Source organism: Lissotriton vulgaris, chromosome 12 (assembly GCF_964263255.1).
Source record: "Lissotriton vulgaris chromosome 12, aLisVul1.2, whole genome shotgun sequence".
Taxonomy (NCBI): domain Eukaryota; kingdom Metazoa; phylum Chordata; class Amphibia; order Caudata; family Salamandridae; genus Lissotriton; species Lissotriton vulgaris.
The window spans coordinates 447240272-447259484 of NC_141700.1; the positions used below are offsets into that span (position 1 = coordinate 447240272).

General features: G+C 30.3%; 16 non-coding genes across 16 annotated transcripts; all 16 read right to left on the bottom strand.

The window, feature by feature from the left end:
• Window positions 1-964: 964 nt before the first annotated feature.
• Window positions 965-1037, bottom strand: TRNAT-CGU (transfer RNA threonine (anticodon CGU)). Its single transcript has one exon. It is a non-coding gene; the product is annotated as a tRNA-Thr (tRNA).
• A 438-nt stretch (window positions 1038-1475) lies between these two features.
• TRNAT-AGU (transfer RNA threonine (anticodon AGU)) lies at window positions 1476-1549 on the bottom strand. Its single transcript has one exon. It is a non-coding gene; the product is annotated as a tRNA-Thr (tRNA).
• A 1456-nt stretch (window positions 1550-3005) lies between these two features.
• Window positions 3006-3078, bottom strand: TRNAT-CGU (transfer RNA threonine (anticodon CGU)). Its single transcript has one exon. It is a non-coding gene; the product is annotated as a tRNA-Thr (tRNA).
• Window positions 3079-4027: 949 nt separating this feature from the next.
• On the bottom strand, window positions 4028-4100 carry TRNAM-CAU (transfer RNA methionine (anticodon CAU)). Its single transcript has one exon. It is a non-coding gene; the product is annotated as a tRNA-Met (tRNA).
• A 1965-nt stretch (window positions 4101-6065) lies between these two features.
• Window positions 6066-6138, bottom strand: TRNAT-CGU (transfer RNA threonine (anticodon CGU)). Its single transcript has one exon. It is a non-coding gene; the product is annotated as a tRNA-Thr (tRNA).
• Window positions 6139-7289: 1151 nt separating this feature from the next.
• TRNAT-CGU (transfer RNA threonine (anticodon CGU)) lies at window positions 7290-7362 on the bottom strand. Its single transcript has one exon. It is a non-coding gene; the product is annotated as a tRNA-Thr (tRNA).
• Window positions 7363-7801: 439 nt separating this feature from the next.
• On the bottom strand, window positions 7802-7875 carry TRNAT-AGU (transfer RNA threonine (anticodon AGU)). Its single transcript has one exon. It is a non-coding gene; the product is annotated as a tRNA-Thr (tRNA).
• A 434-nt stretch (window positions 7876-8309) lies between these two features.
• On the bottom strand, window positions 8310-8382 carry TRNAT-CGU (transfer RNA threonine (anticodon CGU)). The gene has a single exon. It is a non-coding gene; the product is annotated as a tRNA-Thr (tRNA).
• Window positions 8383-8820: 438 nt separating this feature from the next.
• TRNAT-AGU (transfer RNA threonine (anticodon AGU)) lies at window positions 8821-8894 on the bottom strand. The gene has a single exon. It is a non-coding gene; the product is annotated as a tRNA-Thr (tRNA).
• Window positions 8895-12394: 3500 nt separating this feature from the next.
• TRNAT-CGU (transfer RNA threonine (anticodon CGU)) lies at window positions 12395-12467 on the bottom strand. Its single transcript has one exon. It is a non-coding gene; the product is annotated as a tRNA-Thr (tRNA).
• A 437-nt stretch (window positions 12468-12904) lies between these two features.
• TRNAT-AGU (transfer RNA threonine (anticodon AGU)) lies at window positions 12905-12978 on the bottom strand. Its single transcript has one exon. It is a non-coding gene; the product is annotated as a tRNA-Thr (tRNA).
• Window positions 12979-15446: 2468 nt separating this feature from the next.
• TRNAT-CGU (transfer RNA threonine (anticodon CGU)) lies at window positions 15447-15519 on the bottom strand. The gene has a single exon. It is a non-coding gene; the product is annotated as a tRNA-Thr (tRNA).
• Window positions 15520-16670: 1151 nt separating this feature from the next.
• TRNAT-CGU (transfer RNA threonine (anticodon CGU)) lies at window positions 16671-16743 on the bottom strand. Its single transcript has one exon. It is a non-coding gene; the product is annotated as a tRNA-Thr (tRNA).
• A 439-nt stretch (window positions 16744-17182) lies between these two features.
• TRNAT-AGU (transfer RNA threonine (anticodon AGU)) lies at window positions 17183-17256 on the bottom strand. Its single transcript has one exon. It is a non-coding gene; the product is annotated as a tRNA-Thr (tRNA).
• A 434-nt stretch (window positions 17257-17690) lies between these two features.
• TRNAT-CGU (transfer RNA threonine (anticodon CGU)) lies at window positions 17691-17763 on the bottom strand. Its single transcript has one exon. It is a non-coding gene; the product is annotated as a tRNA-Thr (tRNA).
• Window positions 17764-18201: 438 nt separating this feature from the next.
• TRNAT-AGU (transfer RNA threonine (anticodon AGU)) lies at window positions 18202-18275 on the bottom strand. Its single transcript has one exon. It is a non-coding gene; the product is annotated as a tRNA-Thr (tRNA).
• Between the last annotated feature and the right edge of the window lie 938 nt (window positions 18276-19213).

Below are 19213 nucleotides of genomic sequence, written 5' to 3' on the forward strand. Positions count from 1 at the left end.
CACTAAGCCACAGCACCAATGTTAATAGTAAAAAATGCATAAATAATTTATTGTTGATGATGAAAATGTGTTTTCTGCCATAAATTCTTCTTTATATGTATTGTAATCTTAAACACGAAAAGATACTCAATCACTACGCAAGGATTAATATGTTTTAATAAACAGGTACTCTTATAAAACCCAATTTCATTTCTTGAATTCTTTACAATTTTGTTTCATGAAGGTATTAATATTGCTCAAATCTAGGTAGAAATTTAATCTACGTCTTTCTCATAGATATGTAGTTTTTTTTCATTTTGCAATAACAGTATTCATTCTATAATCTTGAAAATACTTGGGTTTTTATAAGGTTTAAGATGATCTTTTCAACAGTAAGATGAATCAGACTTTTATATTTTAATTGAATCGGAATAAGACCTAATGAAAATGATTTGTTATATAACAATGAGAGAAGCAAGGCGCTGCTGAGAGTTGAAGTCAGGATCTCCAGTTTACTAGACAGGCGCTTTAACCAGCTAAGCCACAGCACCCACTTGATTCTTAAATTTGAAACACTTTTCTTTATGGTGTTCAAGAGAATATTGCTTTTTCACTTTCATATTCTTTTCTAAGTTCACACACTTCTCTACTCAAACACTTAAGACGAATGAAGACTCTTCATTTATTCAAAAACACCTCTCTAATTTGAAGTTTACCCTATTCATATCATTTAAACTATACCTTGCTGAAGAATGGATTAGGTGAATTCAACAATAGAGTGATCATTCACCTCTATCTTGTTCTTTGTCATTTTCTTTTCCCTATTTCAGTCAATGCATTCCTACAAAAATCTTCACAATACCAAGCATTTTATTTAATTTTTAAGATAACTTATTCTAAAGTTCATAGAACCAGATGTTTATTCTTAAATTGCATTCAACACTTGTTTGATGAAAATTATTCGGAAAGCATGGAGAAAACAGTTAGGTGCTTCTGAGATTTGAACTCAGGATTTCCTGTTTACGAGACAGGCGCTTTAACCACTAAGCCACAGCACCAACGTTAATAGTAAAAAATGCATGAATAATTTATTGTTGATGATGAAAATGTGTTTTCTGCCATAAATTCTTCTTTATATGTATTGTAATCTTAAACACGAAAAGATACTCAATCACTACGCAAGGATTAATATGTTTTAATAAACAGGTACTCTTATAAAACCCAATTTCATTTCTTGAATTCTTTACAATTTTGTTTCATGAAGGTATTAATATTGCTCAAATCTAGGTAGAAATTTCATCTACGTCTTTCTCATAGATATGTAGTTTTTTTAATTTTGCAATAACAGTATTCATTCTATAATCTTGAAAATACTTGGGTTTTTATAAGGTTTAAGATGATCTTTTCAACAGTAAGATGAATCAGACTTTTATATTTTAATTGTATCGGAATAAGACCTAATGAAAATGATTTGTTAAATAACAATGAGAAAAGCAAGATACTGCTGAGAGTTGAACTCAGGATCTCCAGTTTACTAGACAGGCGCTTTAACCAGCTAAGCCACAGCACCCACGTGATTCTTAGTTTTGAAACACTTTTCTTTATGGTGTTCAAGAGAATATTGCTTTTTCACTTTCATATTCTTTTCTAAGTTCACACACTTCTCTACTCAAACACTTAAGACGAATGAAGACTCTTCATTTATTCAAAAACACCTCTCTAATTTGAAGTTTACCCTATTCATATCATTTAAACTATACCTTGCTGAAGAATGGATTAGTTGAATTCAACAATAGAGTGATCATTCACCTCTATCTTGTTCTTTGTCATTTTCTTTTCCCTATTTCAGTCAATGCATTCCTACAAAAATCTTCACAATACCAATCATTTTATTTAATTTTTAAGATAACTTATTCTAAAGTTCATAGAACCAGATGTTTATTCTTAAATTGTATTCAACACTTGTTTGATAAAAATAATTCGGAAAGCATGGAGAAAACAGTTAGGTGCTGCTGAGATTTGAACTCAGGATTTCCTGTTTACGAGACAGGCGCTTTAACCACTAAGCCGCAGCACCAACATTAATAGTAAAAAATGCATAAATAATTTATTGTTGATGATGAAAATGTGTTTCCTGCTATGAATTCTTCTTTATATGTATTGTAATCTTAAACACGAAAAGATACACAATCACTACGCAAGGATTATTATGTTTTAATAAACAGGTACTCTTATAAAACCCAATTTCATTTCTTGAATTCTTTACAATTTTGTTTCATGAAGGTATTAATATTGCTCAAATCTAGGTAGAAATTTCATCTACGTCTTTCTCATAGATATGTAGTTTTTTTTTCATTTTGCAATAACAGTATTCATTCTATAATCTTGAACATACTTGGGTTTTTATAAGGTTTAAGATGATCTTTTCAACAGTAAGATGAATCAGACTTTTATATTTTAATTGTATCGGAATAAGACCTAATGAAAATGATTTGTTATATAACAATGAGAAAAGCAAGGCACTGCTGAGTGTTGAACTCAGGATCTCCTGTTAACTAGACAGGCGCTTTAACCAGCTAAGCCACAGCACCCACTTGAGTCTTAATTTTGAAACACTTTTCTTTATGGTGTTCAAGAGAATATTGCTTTTTCACTTTCATATTCTTTTCTAAGTTCACACACTTCTCTACTCAAACACTTAAGATGAATGAAGACTCTTCATTTATTCAAAAACACCCCTCTAATTTGAAGTTTACCCTATTCATATCATTTTAAACTATACCTTGCTGAAGAATGGATTACTTGAATTCAACAATAGAGTGATCATTCACCTCTATCTTGTTCTTTGTCATTTTCTTTTCCCTATTTCAGTCAATGCATTCCTACAAAAATCTTCACAATACCAATCATTTTATTTAATTTTTAAGATAACGTAGTTTAACGTTCATAGAACCAGATGTTTATTCTTAATTTGTATTCAACACTTGTTTGATGAAAATTATTCGGAAAGCATGGAGAAAACAGTTAGGTGCTGCTGAGATTTGAACTCAGGATTTCCTGTTTACGAGACAGGCGCTTTAACCACTAAGCCACAGCACCAACGTTAATAGTAAAAAATGCATACATAATTTATTGTTGATGATGAAAATGTGTTTTCTGCCATAAATTCTTCTTTATATGTATTGTAATCTTAAACACGAAAAGATACTCAATCACTACGCAAGGATTAATATGTTTTAATAAACAGGTACTCTTATAAAACCCAATTTCATTTCTTGAATTCTTTACAATTTTGTTTCATGTAGGTATTAATATTGCTCAAATCTAGGTAGAAATTTCATCTATGTCTTTCTCATAGATATGTAGTTTTTTTTAATTTTGCAATAACAGTATTCATTCTATAATCTTGAAAATACTTGGGTTTTTATAAGGTTTAATATGATCTGTTCAACAGTAAGATGAATCAGACTTTTAATATTTTAATTGTATCAGAATAAGACCTAATGAAAATGATTTGTTAAATAACAATGAGAAAAGCAAGATACTGCTGAGAGTTGAACTCAGGATCTCCAGTTTACTAGACAGGCGCTTTAACCAGCTAAGATACAGCACCCACTTGATTCTTAGTTTTGAAACACTTTTCTTTATGGTGTTCAAGAGAATATTGCTTTTTCACTTGCATATTCTTTTCTAAGTTCACACACTTCTCTACTCAAACACTTAAGATGAATGAAGACTCTTCACTTATTCAAAAACACCTCTCTAATTTGAAGTTTACCCTATTCATATCATTTTAAAATATACCTTGCTGAAGAATGGATTAGTTGAATTCAACAATAGAGTGATCATTCACCTCTATCTTGTTCTTTGTCATTTTCTTTTCCCTATTTCAGTCAATGCATTCCTACAAAAATCTTCAAAATACCAAGCATTTTATTTAATTTTTAAGATAACTTATTCTAAAGTTCATAGAACCAGATGTTTATTCTTAAATTGTATTCAACATGTGTTTGATGAAAATTATTCGGAAAGCATGGAGAAAACAGTTAGGTGCTGCTGAGATTTGAACTCAGGATTTCCTGTTTATGAGACAGGCGCTTTAATCACTAAGCCACAGCACCAACATTAATAGTAAAAAATGCATAAATAATTTATTGTTGATGATGAAAATGTGTTTCCTGCTATGAATTCTTCTTTATATGTATTGTAATCTTAAACACGAAAAGATACACAATCACTACGCAAGGATTAATATGTTTTAATAAACAGGTACTCTTATAAAACCCAATTTCATTTCTTGAATTCTTTACAATTTTTTTTTCATAAAGGTATTACTATTGCTCCAATCTAGGTAGAAATTTCATCTACGTCTTTCTCATAGATATGTATTTTTTTCATTTTGCAATAACAGTAATCATTCTATAATCTTGAAAATACTTGGGTTTTTATAAGGTTTAAGATGATCTGTTCAACAGTAAGATGAATCAGACTTTTATATTTTAATTGTATCGGAATAAGACCAAATGAAAATGATTTGTTAAATAACAATGAGAAAAGCAAGACACTGCTGAGAGTTGAACTCAGGATCTCCTGTTTACTAGACAGGTGCTTTAACGAGCTAAGCCACAGCACCCACTTGATTCTTAATTTTGAAACAATTTTCTTCATGGTGTTCAAGAGAATATTGCTTTTTCACTTTCATATTCTTTTCTAAGTTCACACACTTCTCTACTCAAACACAAGATGAATGAAGACTCTTCACTTATTCAAAAACAACTCTCTAATTTGAAGTTTACCCTATTCATATCATTTTAAAATATACCTTGCTAAAGAATGGATTAGTTGAATTCAACAATAGAGTGATCATTCACCTCTATCTTGTTCTTTGTCATTTTCTTTTGCCTATTTCAGTCAATGCATTCCTACAAAAATCTTCACAATACCAAGCATTTTATTTAATTTTTAAGATAACTTATTCTAAAGTTCATAGAACCAGATGTTTATTCTTAAATTGTATTCAACACTTGTTTGATGAAAATTATTCATAAAGCATGGAGAAAACAGTTAGGTTCTGCTGAGATTTTAACTCAGGATTTCCTGTTTACGAGACAGTCGCTTAAACCACCAAGCCACAGCACCAACGTTATTAGTAAAAAATGCATAATTAATTTATTGTTGATGATGAAAATGTGTTTTCTGCTATAAATTCTTCTTTATATGTATTGTAATCTTAAACAGGAAAAGATACTCAATCACTATGCAAGGATTAATATGTTTTAATAAACAGGTACTCTTATAAAACCTAATTTCATTTCTTGAATTCTTTACAATTTTTTTCATGAAGGTATTAATATTGCTCAAATCTAGGTAGAAATTTCATCTACGTCTTTCTCATAGATATGTCGTTTTTTTCATTTTGCAATAACAGTATTCATTCTATAATCTTGAAAATACTTGGGTTTTTATAAGGTTTAAGATGATCAGTTCAACAGTAAGATGAATCAGACTTTTAATATTTTAATTGTATCGGAATAAGACCTAATGAAAATGATTTGTTAAATAACAATGAGAAAAGCAAGATACTGCTGAGTGTTGAACTCAGGATGTCCTGTTAACTAGACAGGGGCTTTAACCAGCTAAGCCACAGCACCCACTTGAGTCTTAATTTTGAAACACTTTTCTTTATGGTGTTCAAGAGAATATTGCTTTTTCACTTTCATATTCTTTTCTAAGTTCACACACTTCTCTACTCAAACACTTAAGATGAATGAAGACTCTTCATTTATTCAAAAACACCTCTCAAATTTGAAGTTTACCCTATTCATATCATTTTAAACTATACCTTGCTGAAGAATGGATTACTTGAATTCAACAATAGAGTGATCATTCACCTCTATCTTGTTCTTTGTCATTTTCTTTTCCCTATTTCAGTCAATGCATTCCTACAAAAATCTTCACAATAACAAGCATTTTATTTAATGTTTAAGATAACTTATTCTAAAGTTCATAGAACCAGATGTTTATTCTTAAATTGAATTCAACACTTGTTTGATGAAAATTATTCGGAAAGCATGGAGAAAACAGTTAGGTGCTGCTGAGATTTGAACTCAGGATTTCCTGTTTACGAGACAGGCGCTTTAACCACTAAGCCACAGCACCAACGTTAATAGTAAAAAATGCATAAATAATTTATTGTTGATGATGATGAACTCAGGATGTCCTGTTAACTAGACAGGGGCTTTAACCAGCTAAGCCACAGCACCCACTTGAGTCTTAATTTTGAAACACTTTTCTTTATGGTGTTCAAGAGAATATTGCTTTTTCACTTTCATATTCTTTTCTAAGTTCACACACTTCTCTACTCAAACACTTAAGATGAATGAAGACTCTTCATTTATTCAAAAACACCTCTCTAATTTGAAGTTTACCCTATTCATATCATTTTAAACTATACCTTGCTGAAAAATGGATTACTTGAATTCAACAATAGAGTGATCATTCACCTCTATCTTGTTCTTTGTCATGTTCTTTTCCCTATTTCAGTCAATGCCTTTCTACAAAAATCTTCACAATACCAAGCATTTTATTTAATTTTTAAGATAACTTATTCTAAAGTTCATAGAACCAGATGTTTATTCTTAAATTGTATACAACACTTGTTTGATAAAAATAATTCGGAAAGCATGGAGAAAACAGTTAGGTGCTGCTGAGATTTGAACTCAGGATTTCCTGTTTACGAGACAGGCGCTTTAACCACTAAGCCGCAGCACCAACATTAATAGTAAAAAATGCATAAATAATTTATTTTTGATGATGATGAACTCAGGATGTCCTGTTAACTAGACAGGGGCTTTAACCAGCTAAGCCACAGCACCCACTTGAGTCTTAATTTTGAAACACATTTCTTTTCGGTGTTCAAGAGAATATTGCTTTTTCACTTTCATATTCTTTTCTAAGTTCACACACTTCTCTACTCAAACACTTAAGATGAATGAAGACTCTTCATTTATTCAAAAACACCTCTCTAATTTGAAGTTTACCCTATTCATATCATTTTAAACTATACCTTGCTGAAGAATGGATTACTTGAATTCAACAATAGAGTGATCATTCACCTCTATCTTGTTCTTTAACATTTTCTTTTCCCTATTTCAGTCAATGCATTCCTACAAAAATCTTCACAATACCAATCATTTTATTTAATTTTTAAGATAACTTATTCTAAAGTTTATAGAACCAGATGTTTATTCTTAAATTGTATTCAACACTTGTTTGATGAAAATTATTCAGAAAGCATGGAGAAAACAGTTAGGTGCTGCTGAGATTTGAACTCAGGATTTCCAGTTTACGAGACAGGCACTTTAACCACTAAGCCACAGCACCAATGTTAATAGTAAAAAATGCATAAATAATTTATTGTTGATGATGAAAATGTGTTTTCTGCCATAAATTCTTCTTTATATGTATTGTAATCTTAAACACGAAAAGATACTCAATCACTACGCAAGGATTAATATGTTTTAATAAACAGGTACTCTTATAAAACCCAATTTCATTTCTTGAATTCTTTACAATTTTGTTTCATGAAGGTATTAATATTGCTCAAATCTAGGTAGAAATTTAATCTACGTCTTTCTCATAGATATGTAGTTTTTTTTCATTTTGCAATAACAGTATTCATTCTATAATCTTGAAAATACTTGGGTTTTTATAAGGTTTAAGATGATCTTTTCAACAGTAAGATGAATCAGACTTTTATATTTTAATTGAATCGGAATAAGACCTAATGAAAATGATTTGTTATATAACAATGAGAGAAGCAAGGCGCTGCTGAGAGTTGAACTCAGGATCTCCAGTTTACTAGACAGGCGCTTTAACCAGCTAAGCCACAGCACCCACTTGATTCTTAAATTTGAAACACTTTTCTTTATGGTGTTCAAGAGAATATTGCTTTTTCACTTTCATATTCTTTTCTAAGTTCACACACTTCTCTACTCAAACACTTAAGACGAATGAAGACTCTTCATTTATTCAAAAACACCTCTCTAATTTGAAGTTTACCCTATTCATATCATTTAAACTATACCTTGCTGAAGAATGGATTAGGTGAATTCAACAATAGAGTGATCATTCACCTCTATCTTGTTCTTTGTCATTTTCTTTTCCCTATTTCAGTCAATGCATTCCTACAAAAATCTTCACAATACCAAGCATTTTATTTAATTTTTAAGATAACTTATTCTAAAGTTCATAGAACCAGATGTTTATTCTTAAATTGCATTCAACACTTGTTTGATGAAAATTATTCGGAAAGCATGGAGAAAACAGTTAGGTGCTTCTGAGATTTGAACTCAGGATTTCCTGTTTACGAGACAGGCGCTTTAACCACTAAGCCACAGCACCAACGTTAATAGTAAAAAATGCATGAATAATTTATTGTTGATGATGAAAATGTGTTTTCTGCCATAAATTCTTCTTTATATGTATTGTAATCTTAAACACGAAAAGATACTCAATCACTACGCAAGGATTAATATGTTTTAATAAACAGGTACTCTTATAAAACCCAATTTCATTTCTTGAATTCTTTACAATTTTGTTTCATGAAGGTATTAATATTGCTCAAATCTAGGTAGAAATTTCATCTACGTCTTTCTCATAGATATGTAGTTTTTTTAATTTTGCAATAACAGTATTCATTCTATAATCTTGAAAATACTTGGGTTTTTATAAGGTTTAAGATGATCTTTTCAACAGTAAGATGAATCAGACTTTTATATTTTAATTGTATCGGAATAAGACCTAATGAAAATGATTTGTTAAATAACAATGAGAAAAGCAAGATACTGCTGAGAGTTGAACTCAGGATCTCCAGTTTACTAGACAGGCGCTTTAACCAGCTAAGCCACAGCACCCACGTGATTCTTAGTTTTGAAACACTTTTCTTTATGGTGTTCAAGAGAATATTGCTTTTTCACTTTCATATTCTTTTCTAAGTTCACACACTTCTCTACTCAAACACTTAAGACGAATGAAGACTCTTCATTTATTCAAAAACACCTCTCTAATTTGAAGTTTACCCTATTCATATCATTTAAACTATACCTTGCTGAAGAATGGATTAGTTGAATTCAACAATAGAGTGATCATTCACCTCTATCTTGTTCTTTGTCATTTTCTTTTCCCTATTTCAGTCAATGCATTCCTACAAAAATCTTCACAATACCAATCATTTTATTTAATTTTTAAGATAACTTATTCTAAAGTTCATAGAACCAGATGTTTATTCTTAAATTGTATTCAACACTTGTTTGATAAAAATAATTCGGAAAGCATGGAGAAAACAGTTAGGTGCTGCTGAGATTTGAACTCAGGATTTCCTGTTTACGAGACAGGCGCTTTAACCACTAAGCCGCAGCACCAACATTAATAGTAAAAAATGCATAAATAATTTATTGTTGATGATGAAAATGTGTTTCCTGCTATGAATTCTTCTTTATATGTATTGTAATCTTAAACACGAAAAGATACACAATCACTACGCAAGGATTATTATGTTTTAATAAACAGGTACTCTTATAAAACCCAATTTCATTTCTTGAATTCTTTACAATTTTGTTTCATGAAGGTATTAATATTGCTCAAATCTAGGTAGAAATTTCATCTACGTCTTTCTCATAGATATGTAGTTTTTTTTTCATTTTGCAATAACAGTATTCATTCTATAATCTTGAACATACTTGGGTTTTTATAAGGTTTAAGATGATCTTTTCAACAGTAAGATGAATCAGACTTTTATATTTTAATTGTATCGGAATAAGACCTAATGAAAATGATTTGTTATATAACAATGAGAAAAGCAAGGCACTGCTGAGTGTTGAACTCAGGATCTCCTGTTAACTAGACAGGCGCTTTAACCAGCTAAGCCACAGCACCCACTTGAGTCTTAATTTTGAAACACTTTTCTTTATGGTGTTCAAGAGAATATTGCTTTTTCACTTTCATATTCTTTTCTAAGTTCACACACTTCTCTACTCAAACACTTAAGATGAATGAAGACTCTTCATTTATTCAAAAACACCCCTCTAATTTGAAGTTTACCCTATTCATATCATTTTAAACTATACCTTGCTGAAGAATGGATTACTTGAATTCAACAATAGAGTGATCATTCACCTCTATCTTGTTCTTTGTCATTTTCTTTTCCCTATTTCAGTCAATGCATTCCTACAAAAATCTTCACAATACCAATCATTTTATTTAATTTTTAAGATAACGTAGTTTAACGTTCATAGAACCAGATGTTTATTCTTAATTTGTATTCAACACTTGTTTGATGAAAATTATTCGGAAAGCATGGAGAAAACAGTTAGGTGCTGCTGAGATTTGAACTTAGGATTTCCTGTTTACGAGACAGGCGCTTTAACCACTAAGCCACAGCACCAACGTTAATAGTAAAAAATGCATACATAATTTATTGTTGATGATGAAAATGTGTTTTCTGCCATAAATTCTTCTTTATATGTATTGTAATCTTAAACACGAAAAGATACTCAATCACTACGCAAGGATTAATATGTTTTAATAAACAGGTACTCTTATAAAACCCAATTTCATTTCTTGAATTCTTTACAATTTTGTTTCATGTAGGTATTAATATTGCTCAAATCTAGGTAGAAATTTCATCTATGTCTTTCTCATAGATATGTAGTTTTTTTTAATTTTGCAATAACAGTATTCATTCTATAATCTTGAAAATACTTGGGTTTTTATAAGGTTTAATATGATCTGTTCAACAGTAAGATGAATCAGACTTTTAATATTTTAATTGTATCAGAATAAGACCTAATGAAAATGATTTGTTAAATAACAATGAGAAAAGCAAGATACTGCTGAGAGTTGAACTCAGGATCTCCAGTTTACTAGACAGGCGCTTTAACCAGCTAAGATACAGCACCCACTTGATTCTTAGTTTTGAAACACTTTTCTTTATGGTGTTCAAGAGAATATTGCTTTTTCACTTGCATATTCTTTTCTAAGTTCACACACTTCTCTACTCAAACACTTAAGATGAATGAAGACTCTTCACTTATTCAAAAACACCTCTCTAATTTGAAGTTTACCCTATTCATATCATTTTAAAATATACCTTGCTGAAGAATGGATTAGTTGAATTCAACAATAGAGTGATCATTCACCTCTATCTTGTTCTTTGTCATTTTCTTTTCCCTATTTCAGTCAATGCATTCCTACAAAAATCTTCAAAATACCAAGCATTTTATTTAATTTTTAAGATAACTTATTCTAAAGTTCATAGAACCAGATGTTTATTCTTAAATTGTATTCAACACTTGTTTGATGAAAATTATTCGGAAAGCATGGAGAAAACTGTTAGGTGCTGCTGAGATTTGAACTCAGGATTTCCTGTTTACGAGACAGGCGCTTTAACCACTAAGGCACAGCACCAACATTAATAGTAAAAAATGCATAAATAATGTATTGTTGATGATGAAAATGTGTTTCCTGCTATGAATTCTTCTTTATATGTATTGTAATCTTAAACACGAAAAGATACTCAATCACTACGCTGGATTAATATGTTTTAATAAACAGGTACTCTTATAAAACCCAATTTCATTTCTTGAATTCTTTACAATTTTGTTTCATGAAGGTATTAATATTGCTCAAATCTAGGTAGAAATTTCATCTACGTCTTTCTCATAGATATGTAGTTTTTTTTTAATTTTGCAATAACAGTATTCATTCTATAATCTTGAAAATACTTGGGTTTTTATAAGGTTTAATATGATCTGTTCAACAGTAAGATGAATCAGACTTTTAATATTTTAATTGTATCAGAATAAGACCTAATGAAAATGATTTGTTAAATAACAATGAGAAATGCAAGATACTGCTGAGAGTTGAACTCAGGATCTCCAGTTTACTAGACAGGCGCTTTAACCAGCTAAGACACAGCACCCACTTGATTCTTAGTTTTGAAACACTTTTCTTTATGGTGTTCAAGAGAATATTGCTTTTTCACTGTCATATTCTTTTCTAAGTTCACACACTTCTCTACTCAAACACTTAAGATGAATGAAGACTCTTCATTTATTCAAAAACACCTCTCTAATTTGAAGTTTACCCTATTCATATCATTTTAAACTATACCTTGCTGAAGAATGGATTACTTGAATTCACCAATAGAGTGATCATTCACCTCTATCTTGTTCTTTGTCATTCTCTTTTCCCTATTTCAGTCAATGCATTCCTACAAAAATCTTCACAATACCAATCATTTTATTTAATTTTTAAGATAACGTATTCTAAAGTTCATAGAACCAGATGTTTATTCTTAAATTGTATTCAACACTTGTTTGATGAAAATTATTCGGAAAGCAAGGAGAAAACTGTTAGGTGCTGCTGAGATTTGAACTCAGGATTTCCTGTTTACGAGACAGGTGCTTTAACCACTAAGCCACAGCACCAACGTTAATAGTAAAAAATGCATAAATAATTTATTGTTGATGATGAAAATGTGTTTTCTGCCATAAATTCTTCTTTATATGTATTGTAATCTTAAACACGAAAAGATACTCAATGACTACGCAAGGATTAATATGTTTTAATAAACAGGTACTCTTATAAAACCCAATTTCATTTCTTGAATTCTTTACAATTTTGTTTCATGAAGGTATTAATATTGCTCAAATCTAGGTAGAAATTTCATCTACGTCTTTCTCATAGATATGTAGTTTTTTCATTTTGCAATAACAGTATTCATTCTATAATCTTGAAAATACTTGGGTTTTTATAAGGTTTAAGATGATCTTTTCAACAGTAAGATGAATCAGACTTTTATATTTTAATTGTATCGGAATAAGACCTAATGAAAATGATTTGTTATATAACAATGAGAAAAGCAAGGCGCTGCTGAGAGTTGAACTCAGGATCTCCAGTTTACTAGACAGGCGCTTTAACCAGCTAAGCCACAGCACCCACTTGATTCTTTTATTGAAACACTTTTCTTTATGGTGTTCAAGAGAATATTGCTTTTTCACTTTCATATTCTTTTCTAAGTTCACACACTTCTCTACTCAAACACTTAAGACGAATGAAGACTCTTCATTTATTCAAAAACACCTCTCTAATTTGAAGTTTACCCTATTCATATCATTTAAACTATACCTTGCTGAAGAATGGATTAGTTGAATTCAACAATAGAGTGATCATTCACCTCTATCTTGTTCTTTGTCATTTTCTTTTCCCTATTTCAGTCAATGCATTCCTACAAAAATCTTCACAATAGCAATCATTGTATTTAATTTTTAAGATAACTTATTCTAAAGTTCATAGAACCAGATGTTTATTCTTAAATTGTATTCAACATGTGTTTGATGAAAATTATTCGGAAAGCATGGAGAAAACAGTTAGGTGCTGCTGAGATTTGAACTCAGGATTTCCGGATTACGAGACAGGCACTTTAACCACTAAGCCACAGCACCAATGATAACAGTAAAAAATGCATAAATAATTTATTGTTGATGATGAAAATGTGTTTTCTGCTATACATTCTTCTTTATATGTATTGTAATCTTAAACACGAAAAGATACTCTATCACTACGCAAGGATTAATATGTTTTAATAAACAGGTACTCTTGTAAAACCCAATTTAATTTCTTGAATTCTTTACAATTTTTTTCATGAAGGTATTAATATTGCTCAAATCTAGGTAGAAATTTCATCTACTTCTTTCTCATAGATATGTATTTTCTTCATTTTGCAATAACAGTATTCATTCTATAATCTTGAAAATTCTTGGGTTTTATAAGGTTTAAGATGATCTGTTCAACAGTAAGATGAATCAGACTTTTATATTTTAATTGTATCGGAATAAGACCCAATGAAAATGATTTGTTATATAACAATGAGAAAAGCAAGACACTGCTGAGAGTTGAACTCAGGATCTCCTGTTTACTAGACAGGTGCTTTAACGAGCTAAGCCACAGCACCCACTTGATTCTTAATTTTGAAACAATTTTCTTCATGGTGTTCAAGAGAATATTGCTTTTTCACTTTCATATTCTTTTCTAAGTTCACACACTTCTCTACTCAAACACAAGATGAATGAAGACTCTTCACTTATTCAAAAACAACTCTCTAATTTGAAGTTTACCCTATTCATATCATTTTAAAATATACCTTGCTAAAGAATGGATTAGTTGAATTCAACAATAGAGTGATCATTCACCTCTATCTTGTTCTTTGTCATTTTCTTTTGCCTATTTCAGTCAATGCATTCCTACAAAAATCTTCACAATACCAAGCATTTTATTTAATTTTTAAGATAACTTATTCTAAAGTTCATAGAACCAGATGTTTATTCTTAAATTGTATTCAACACTTGTTTGATGAAAATTATTCATAAAGCATGGAGAAAACAGTTAGGTTCTGCTGAGATTTTAACTCAGGATTTCCTGTTTACGAGACAGTCGCTTAAACCACCAAGCCACAGCACCAACGTTATTAGTAAAAAATGCATAATTAATTTATTGTTGATGATGAAAATGTGTTTTCTGCTATAAATTCTTCTTTATATGTATTGTAATCTTAAACAGGAAAAGATACTCAATCACTATGCAAGGATTAATATGTTTTAATAAACAGGTACTCTTATAAAACCTAATTTCATTTCTTGAATTCTTTACAATTTTTTTCATGAAGGTATTAATATTGCTCAAATCTAGGTAGAAATTTCATCTACGTCTTTCTCATAGATATGTCGTTTTTTTCATTTTGCAATAACAGTATTCATTCTATAATCTTGAAAATACTTGGGTTTTTATAAGGTTTAAGATGATCAGTTCAACAGTAAGATGAATCAGACTTTTAATATTTTAATTGTATCGGAATAAGACCTAATGAAAATGATTTGTTAAATAACAATGAGAAAAGCAAGATACTGCTGAGTGTTGAACTCAGGATGTCCTGTTAACTAGACAGGGGCTTTAACCAGCTAAGCCACAGCACCCACTTGAGTCTTAATTTTGAAACACTTTTCTTTATGGTGTTCAAGAGAATATTGCTTTTTCACTTTCATATTCTTTTCTAAGTTCACACACTTCTCTACTCAAACACTTAAGATGAATGAAGACTCTTCATTTATTCAAAAACACCTCTCAAATTTGAAGTTTACCCTATTCATATCATTTTAAACTATACCTTGCTGAAGAATGGATTACTTGAATTCAACAATAGAGTGATCATTCACCTCTATCTTGTTCTTTGTCATTTTCTTTTCCCTATTTCAGTCAATGCATTCCTACAAAAATCTTCACAATAACAAGCATTTTATTTAATGTTTAAGATAACTTATTCTAAAGTTCATAGAACCAGATGTTTATTCTTAAATTGAATTCAACACTTGTTTGATGAAAATTATTCGGAAAGCATGGAGAAAACAGTTAGGTGCTGCTGAGATTTGAACTCAGGATTTCCTGTTTACGAGACAGGCGCTTTAACCACTAAGCCACAGCACCAACGTTAATAGTAAAAAATGCATAAATAATTTATTGTTGATGATGATGAACTCAGGATGTCCTGTTAACTAGACAGGGGCTTTAACCAGCTAAGCCACAGCACCCACTTGAGTCTTAATTTTGAAACACTTTTCTTTATGGTGTTCAAGAGAATATTGCTTTTTCACTTTCATATTCTTTTCTAAGTTCACACACTTCTCTACTCAAACACTTAAGATGAATGAAGACTCTTCATTTATTCAAAAACACCTCTCTAATTTGAAGTTTACCCTATTCATATCATTTTAAACTATACCTTGCTGAAAAATGGATTACTTGAATTCAACAATAGAGTGATCATTCACCTCTATCTTGTTCTTTGTCATGTTCTTTTCCCTATTTCAGTCAATGCCTTTCTACAAAAATCTTCACAATACCAAGCATTTTATTTAATTTTTAAGATAACTTATTCTAAAGTTCATAGAACCAGATGTTTATTCTTAAATTGTATACAACACTTGTTTGATAAAAATAATTCGGAAAGCATGGAGAAAACAGTTAGGTGCTGCTGAGATTTGAACTCAGGATTTCCTGTTTACGAGACAGGCGCTTTAACCACTAAGCCGCAGCACCAACATTAATAGTAAAAAATGCATAAATAATTTATTTTTGATGATGATGAACTCAGGATGTCCTGTTAACTAGACAGGGGCTTTAACCAGCTAAGCCACAGCACCCACTTGAGTCTTAATTTTGAAACACATTTCTTTTCGGTGTTCAAGAGAATATTGCTTTTTCACTTTCATATTCTTTTCTAAGTTCACACACTTCTCTACTCAAACACTTAAGATGAATGAAGACTCTTCATTTATTCAAAAACACCTCTCTAATTTGAAGTTTACCCTATTCATATCATTTTAAACTATACCTTGCTGAAGAATGGATTACTTGAATTCAACAATAGAGTGATCATTCACCTCTATCTTGTTCTTTAACATTTTCTTTTCCCTATTTCAGTCAATGCATTCCTACAAAAATCTTCACAATACCAATCATTTTATTTAATTTTTAAGATAACTTATTCTAAAGTTTATAGAACCAGATGTTTATTCTTAAATTGTATTCAACACTTGTTTGATGAAAATTATTCAGAAAGCATGGAGAAAACAGTTAGGTGCTGCTGAGATTTGAACTCAGGATTTCCAGTTTACGAGACAGGCACTTTAACCACTAAGCCACAGCACCAATGTTAATAGTAAAAAATGCATAAATAATTTATTGTTGATGATGAAAATGTGTTTTCTGCCATAAATTCTTCTTTATATGTATTGTAATCTTAAACACGAAAAGATACTCAATCACTACGCAAGGATTAATATGTTTTAATAAACAGGTACTCTTATAAAACCCAATTTCATTTCTTGAATTCTTTACAATTTTGTTTCATGAAGGTATTAATATTGCTCAAATCTAGGTAGAAATTTAATCTACGTCTTTCTCATAGATATGTAGTTTTTTTTCATTTTGCAATAACAGTATTCATTCTATAATCTTGAAAATACTTGGGTTTTTATAAGGTTTAAGATGATCTTTTCAACAGTAAGATGAATCAGACTTTTATATTTTAATTGAATCGGAATAAGACCTAATGAAAATGATTTGTTATATAACAATGAGAGAAGCAAGGCGCTGCTGAGAGTTGAACTCAGGATCTCCAGTTTACTAGACAGGCGCTTTAACCAGCTAAGCCACAGCACCCACTTGATTCTTAAATTTGAAACACTTTTCTTTATGGTGTTCAAGAGAATATTGCTTTTTCACTTTCATATTCTTTTCTAAGTTCACACACTTCTCTACTCAAACACTTAAGACGAATGAAGACTCTTCATTTATTCAAAAACACCTCTCTAATTTGAAGTTTACCCTATTCATATCATTTAAACTATACCTTGCTGAAGAATGGATTAGGTGAATTCAACAATAGAGTGATCATTCACCTCTATCTTGTTCTTTGTCATTTTCTTTTCCCTATTTCAGTCAATGCATTCCTACAAAAATCTTCACAATACCAAGCATTTTATTTAATTTTTAAGATAACTTATTCTAAAGTTCATAGAACCAGATGTTTATTCTTAAATTGCATTCAACACTTGTTTGATGAAAATTATTCGGAAAGCATGGAGAAAACAGTTAGGTGCTTCTGAGATTTGAACTCAGGATTTCCTGTTTACGAGACAGGCGCTTTAACCACTAAGCCACAGCACCAACGTTAATAGTAAAAAATGCATGAATAATTTATTGTTGATGATGAAAATGTGTTTTCTGCCATAAATTCTTCTTTATATGTATTGTAATCTTAAACACGAAAAGATACTCAATCACTACGCAAGGATTAATATGTTTTAATAAACAGGTACTCTTATAAAACCCAATTTCATTTCTTGAATTCTTTACAATTTTGTTTCATGAAGGTATTAATATTGCTCAAATCTAGGTAGAAATTTCATCTACGTCTTTCTCATAGATATGTAGTTTTTTTAATTTTGCAATAACAGTATTCATTCTATAATCTTGAAAATACTTGGGTTTTTATAAGGTTTAAGATGATCTTTTCAACAGTAAGATGAATCAGACTTTTATATTTTAATTGTATCGGAATAAGACCTAATGAAAATGATTTGTTAAATAACAATGAGAAAAGCAAGATACTGCTGAGAGTTGAACTCAGGATCTCCAGTTTACTAGACAGGCGCTTTAACCAGCTAAGCCACAGCACCCACGTGATTCTTAGTTTTGAAACACTTTTCTTTATGGTGTTCAAGAGAATATTGCTTTTTCACTTTCATATTCTTTTCTAAGTTCACACACTTCTCTACTCAAACACTTAAGACGAATGAAGACTCTTCATTTATTCAAAAACACCTCTCTAATTTGAAGTTTACCCTATTCATATCATTTAAACTATACCTTGCTGAAGAATGGATTAGTTGAATTCAACAATAGAGTGATCATTCACCTCTATCTTGTTCTTTGTCATTTTCTTTTCCCTATTTCAGTCAATGCATTCCTACAAAAATCTTCACAATACCAATCATTTTATTTAATTTTTAAGATAACTTATTCTAAAGTTCATAGAACCAGATGTTTATTCTTAAATTGTATTCAACACTTGTTTGATAAAAATAATTCGGAAAGCATGGAGAAAACAGTTAGGTGCTGCTGAGATTTGAACTCAGGATTTCCTGTTTACGAGACAGGCGCTTTAACCACTAAGCCGCAGCACCAACATTAATAGTAAAAAATGCATAAATAATTTATTGTTGATGATGAAAATGTGTTTCCTGCTATGAATTCTTCTTTATATGTATTGTAATCTTAAACACGAAAAGATACACAATCACTACGCAAGGATTATTATGTTTTAATAAACAGGTACTCTTATAAAACCCAATTTCATTTCTTGAATTCTTTACAATTTTGTTTCATGAAGGTATTAATATTGCTCAAATCTAGGTAGAAATTTCATCTACGTCTTTCTCATAGATATGTAGTTTTTTTTTCATTTTGCAATAACAGTATTCATTCTATAATCTTGAACATACTTGGGTTTTTATAAGGTTTAAGATGATCTTTTCAACAGTAAGATGAATCAGACTTTTATATTTTAATTGTATCGGAATAAGACCTAATGAAAATGATTTGTTATATAACAATG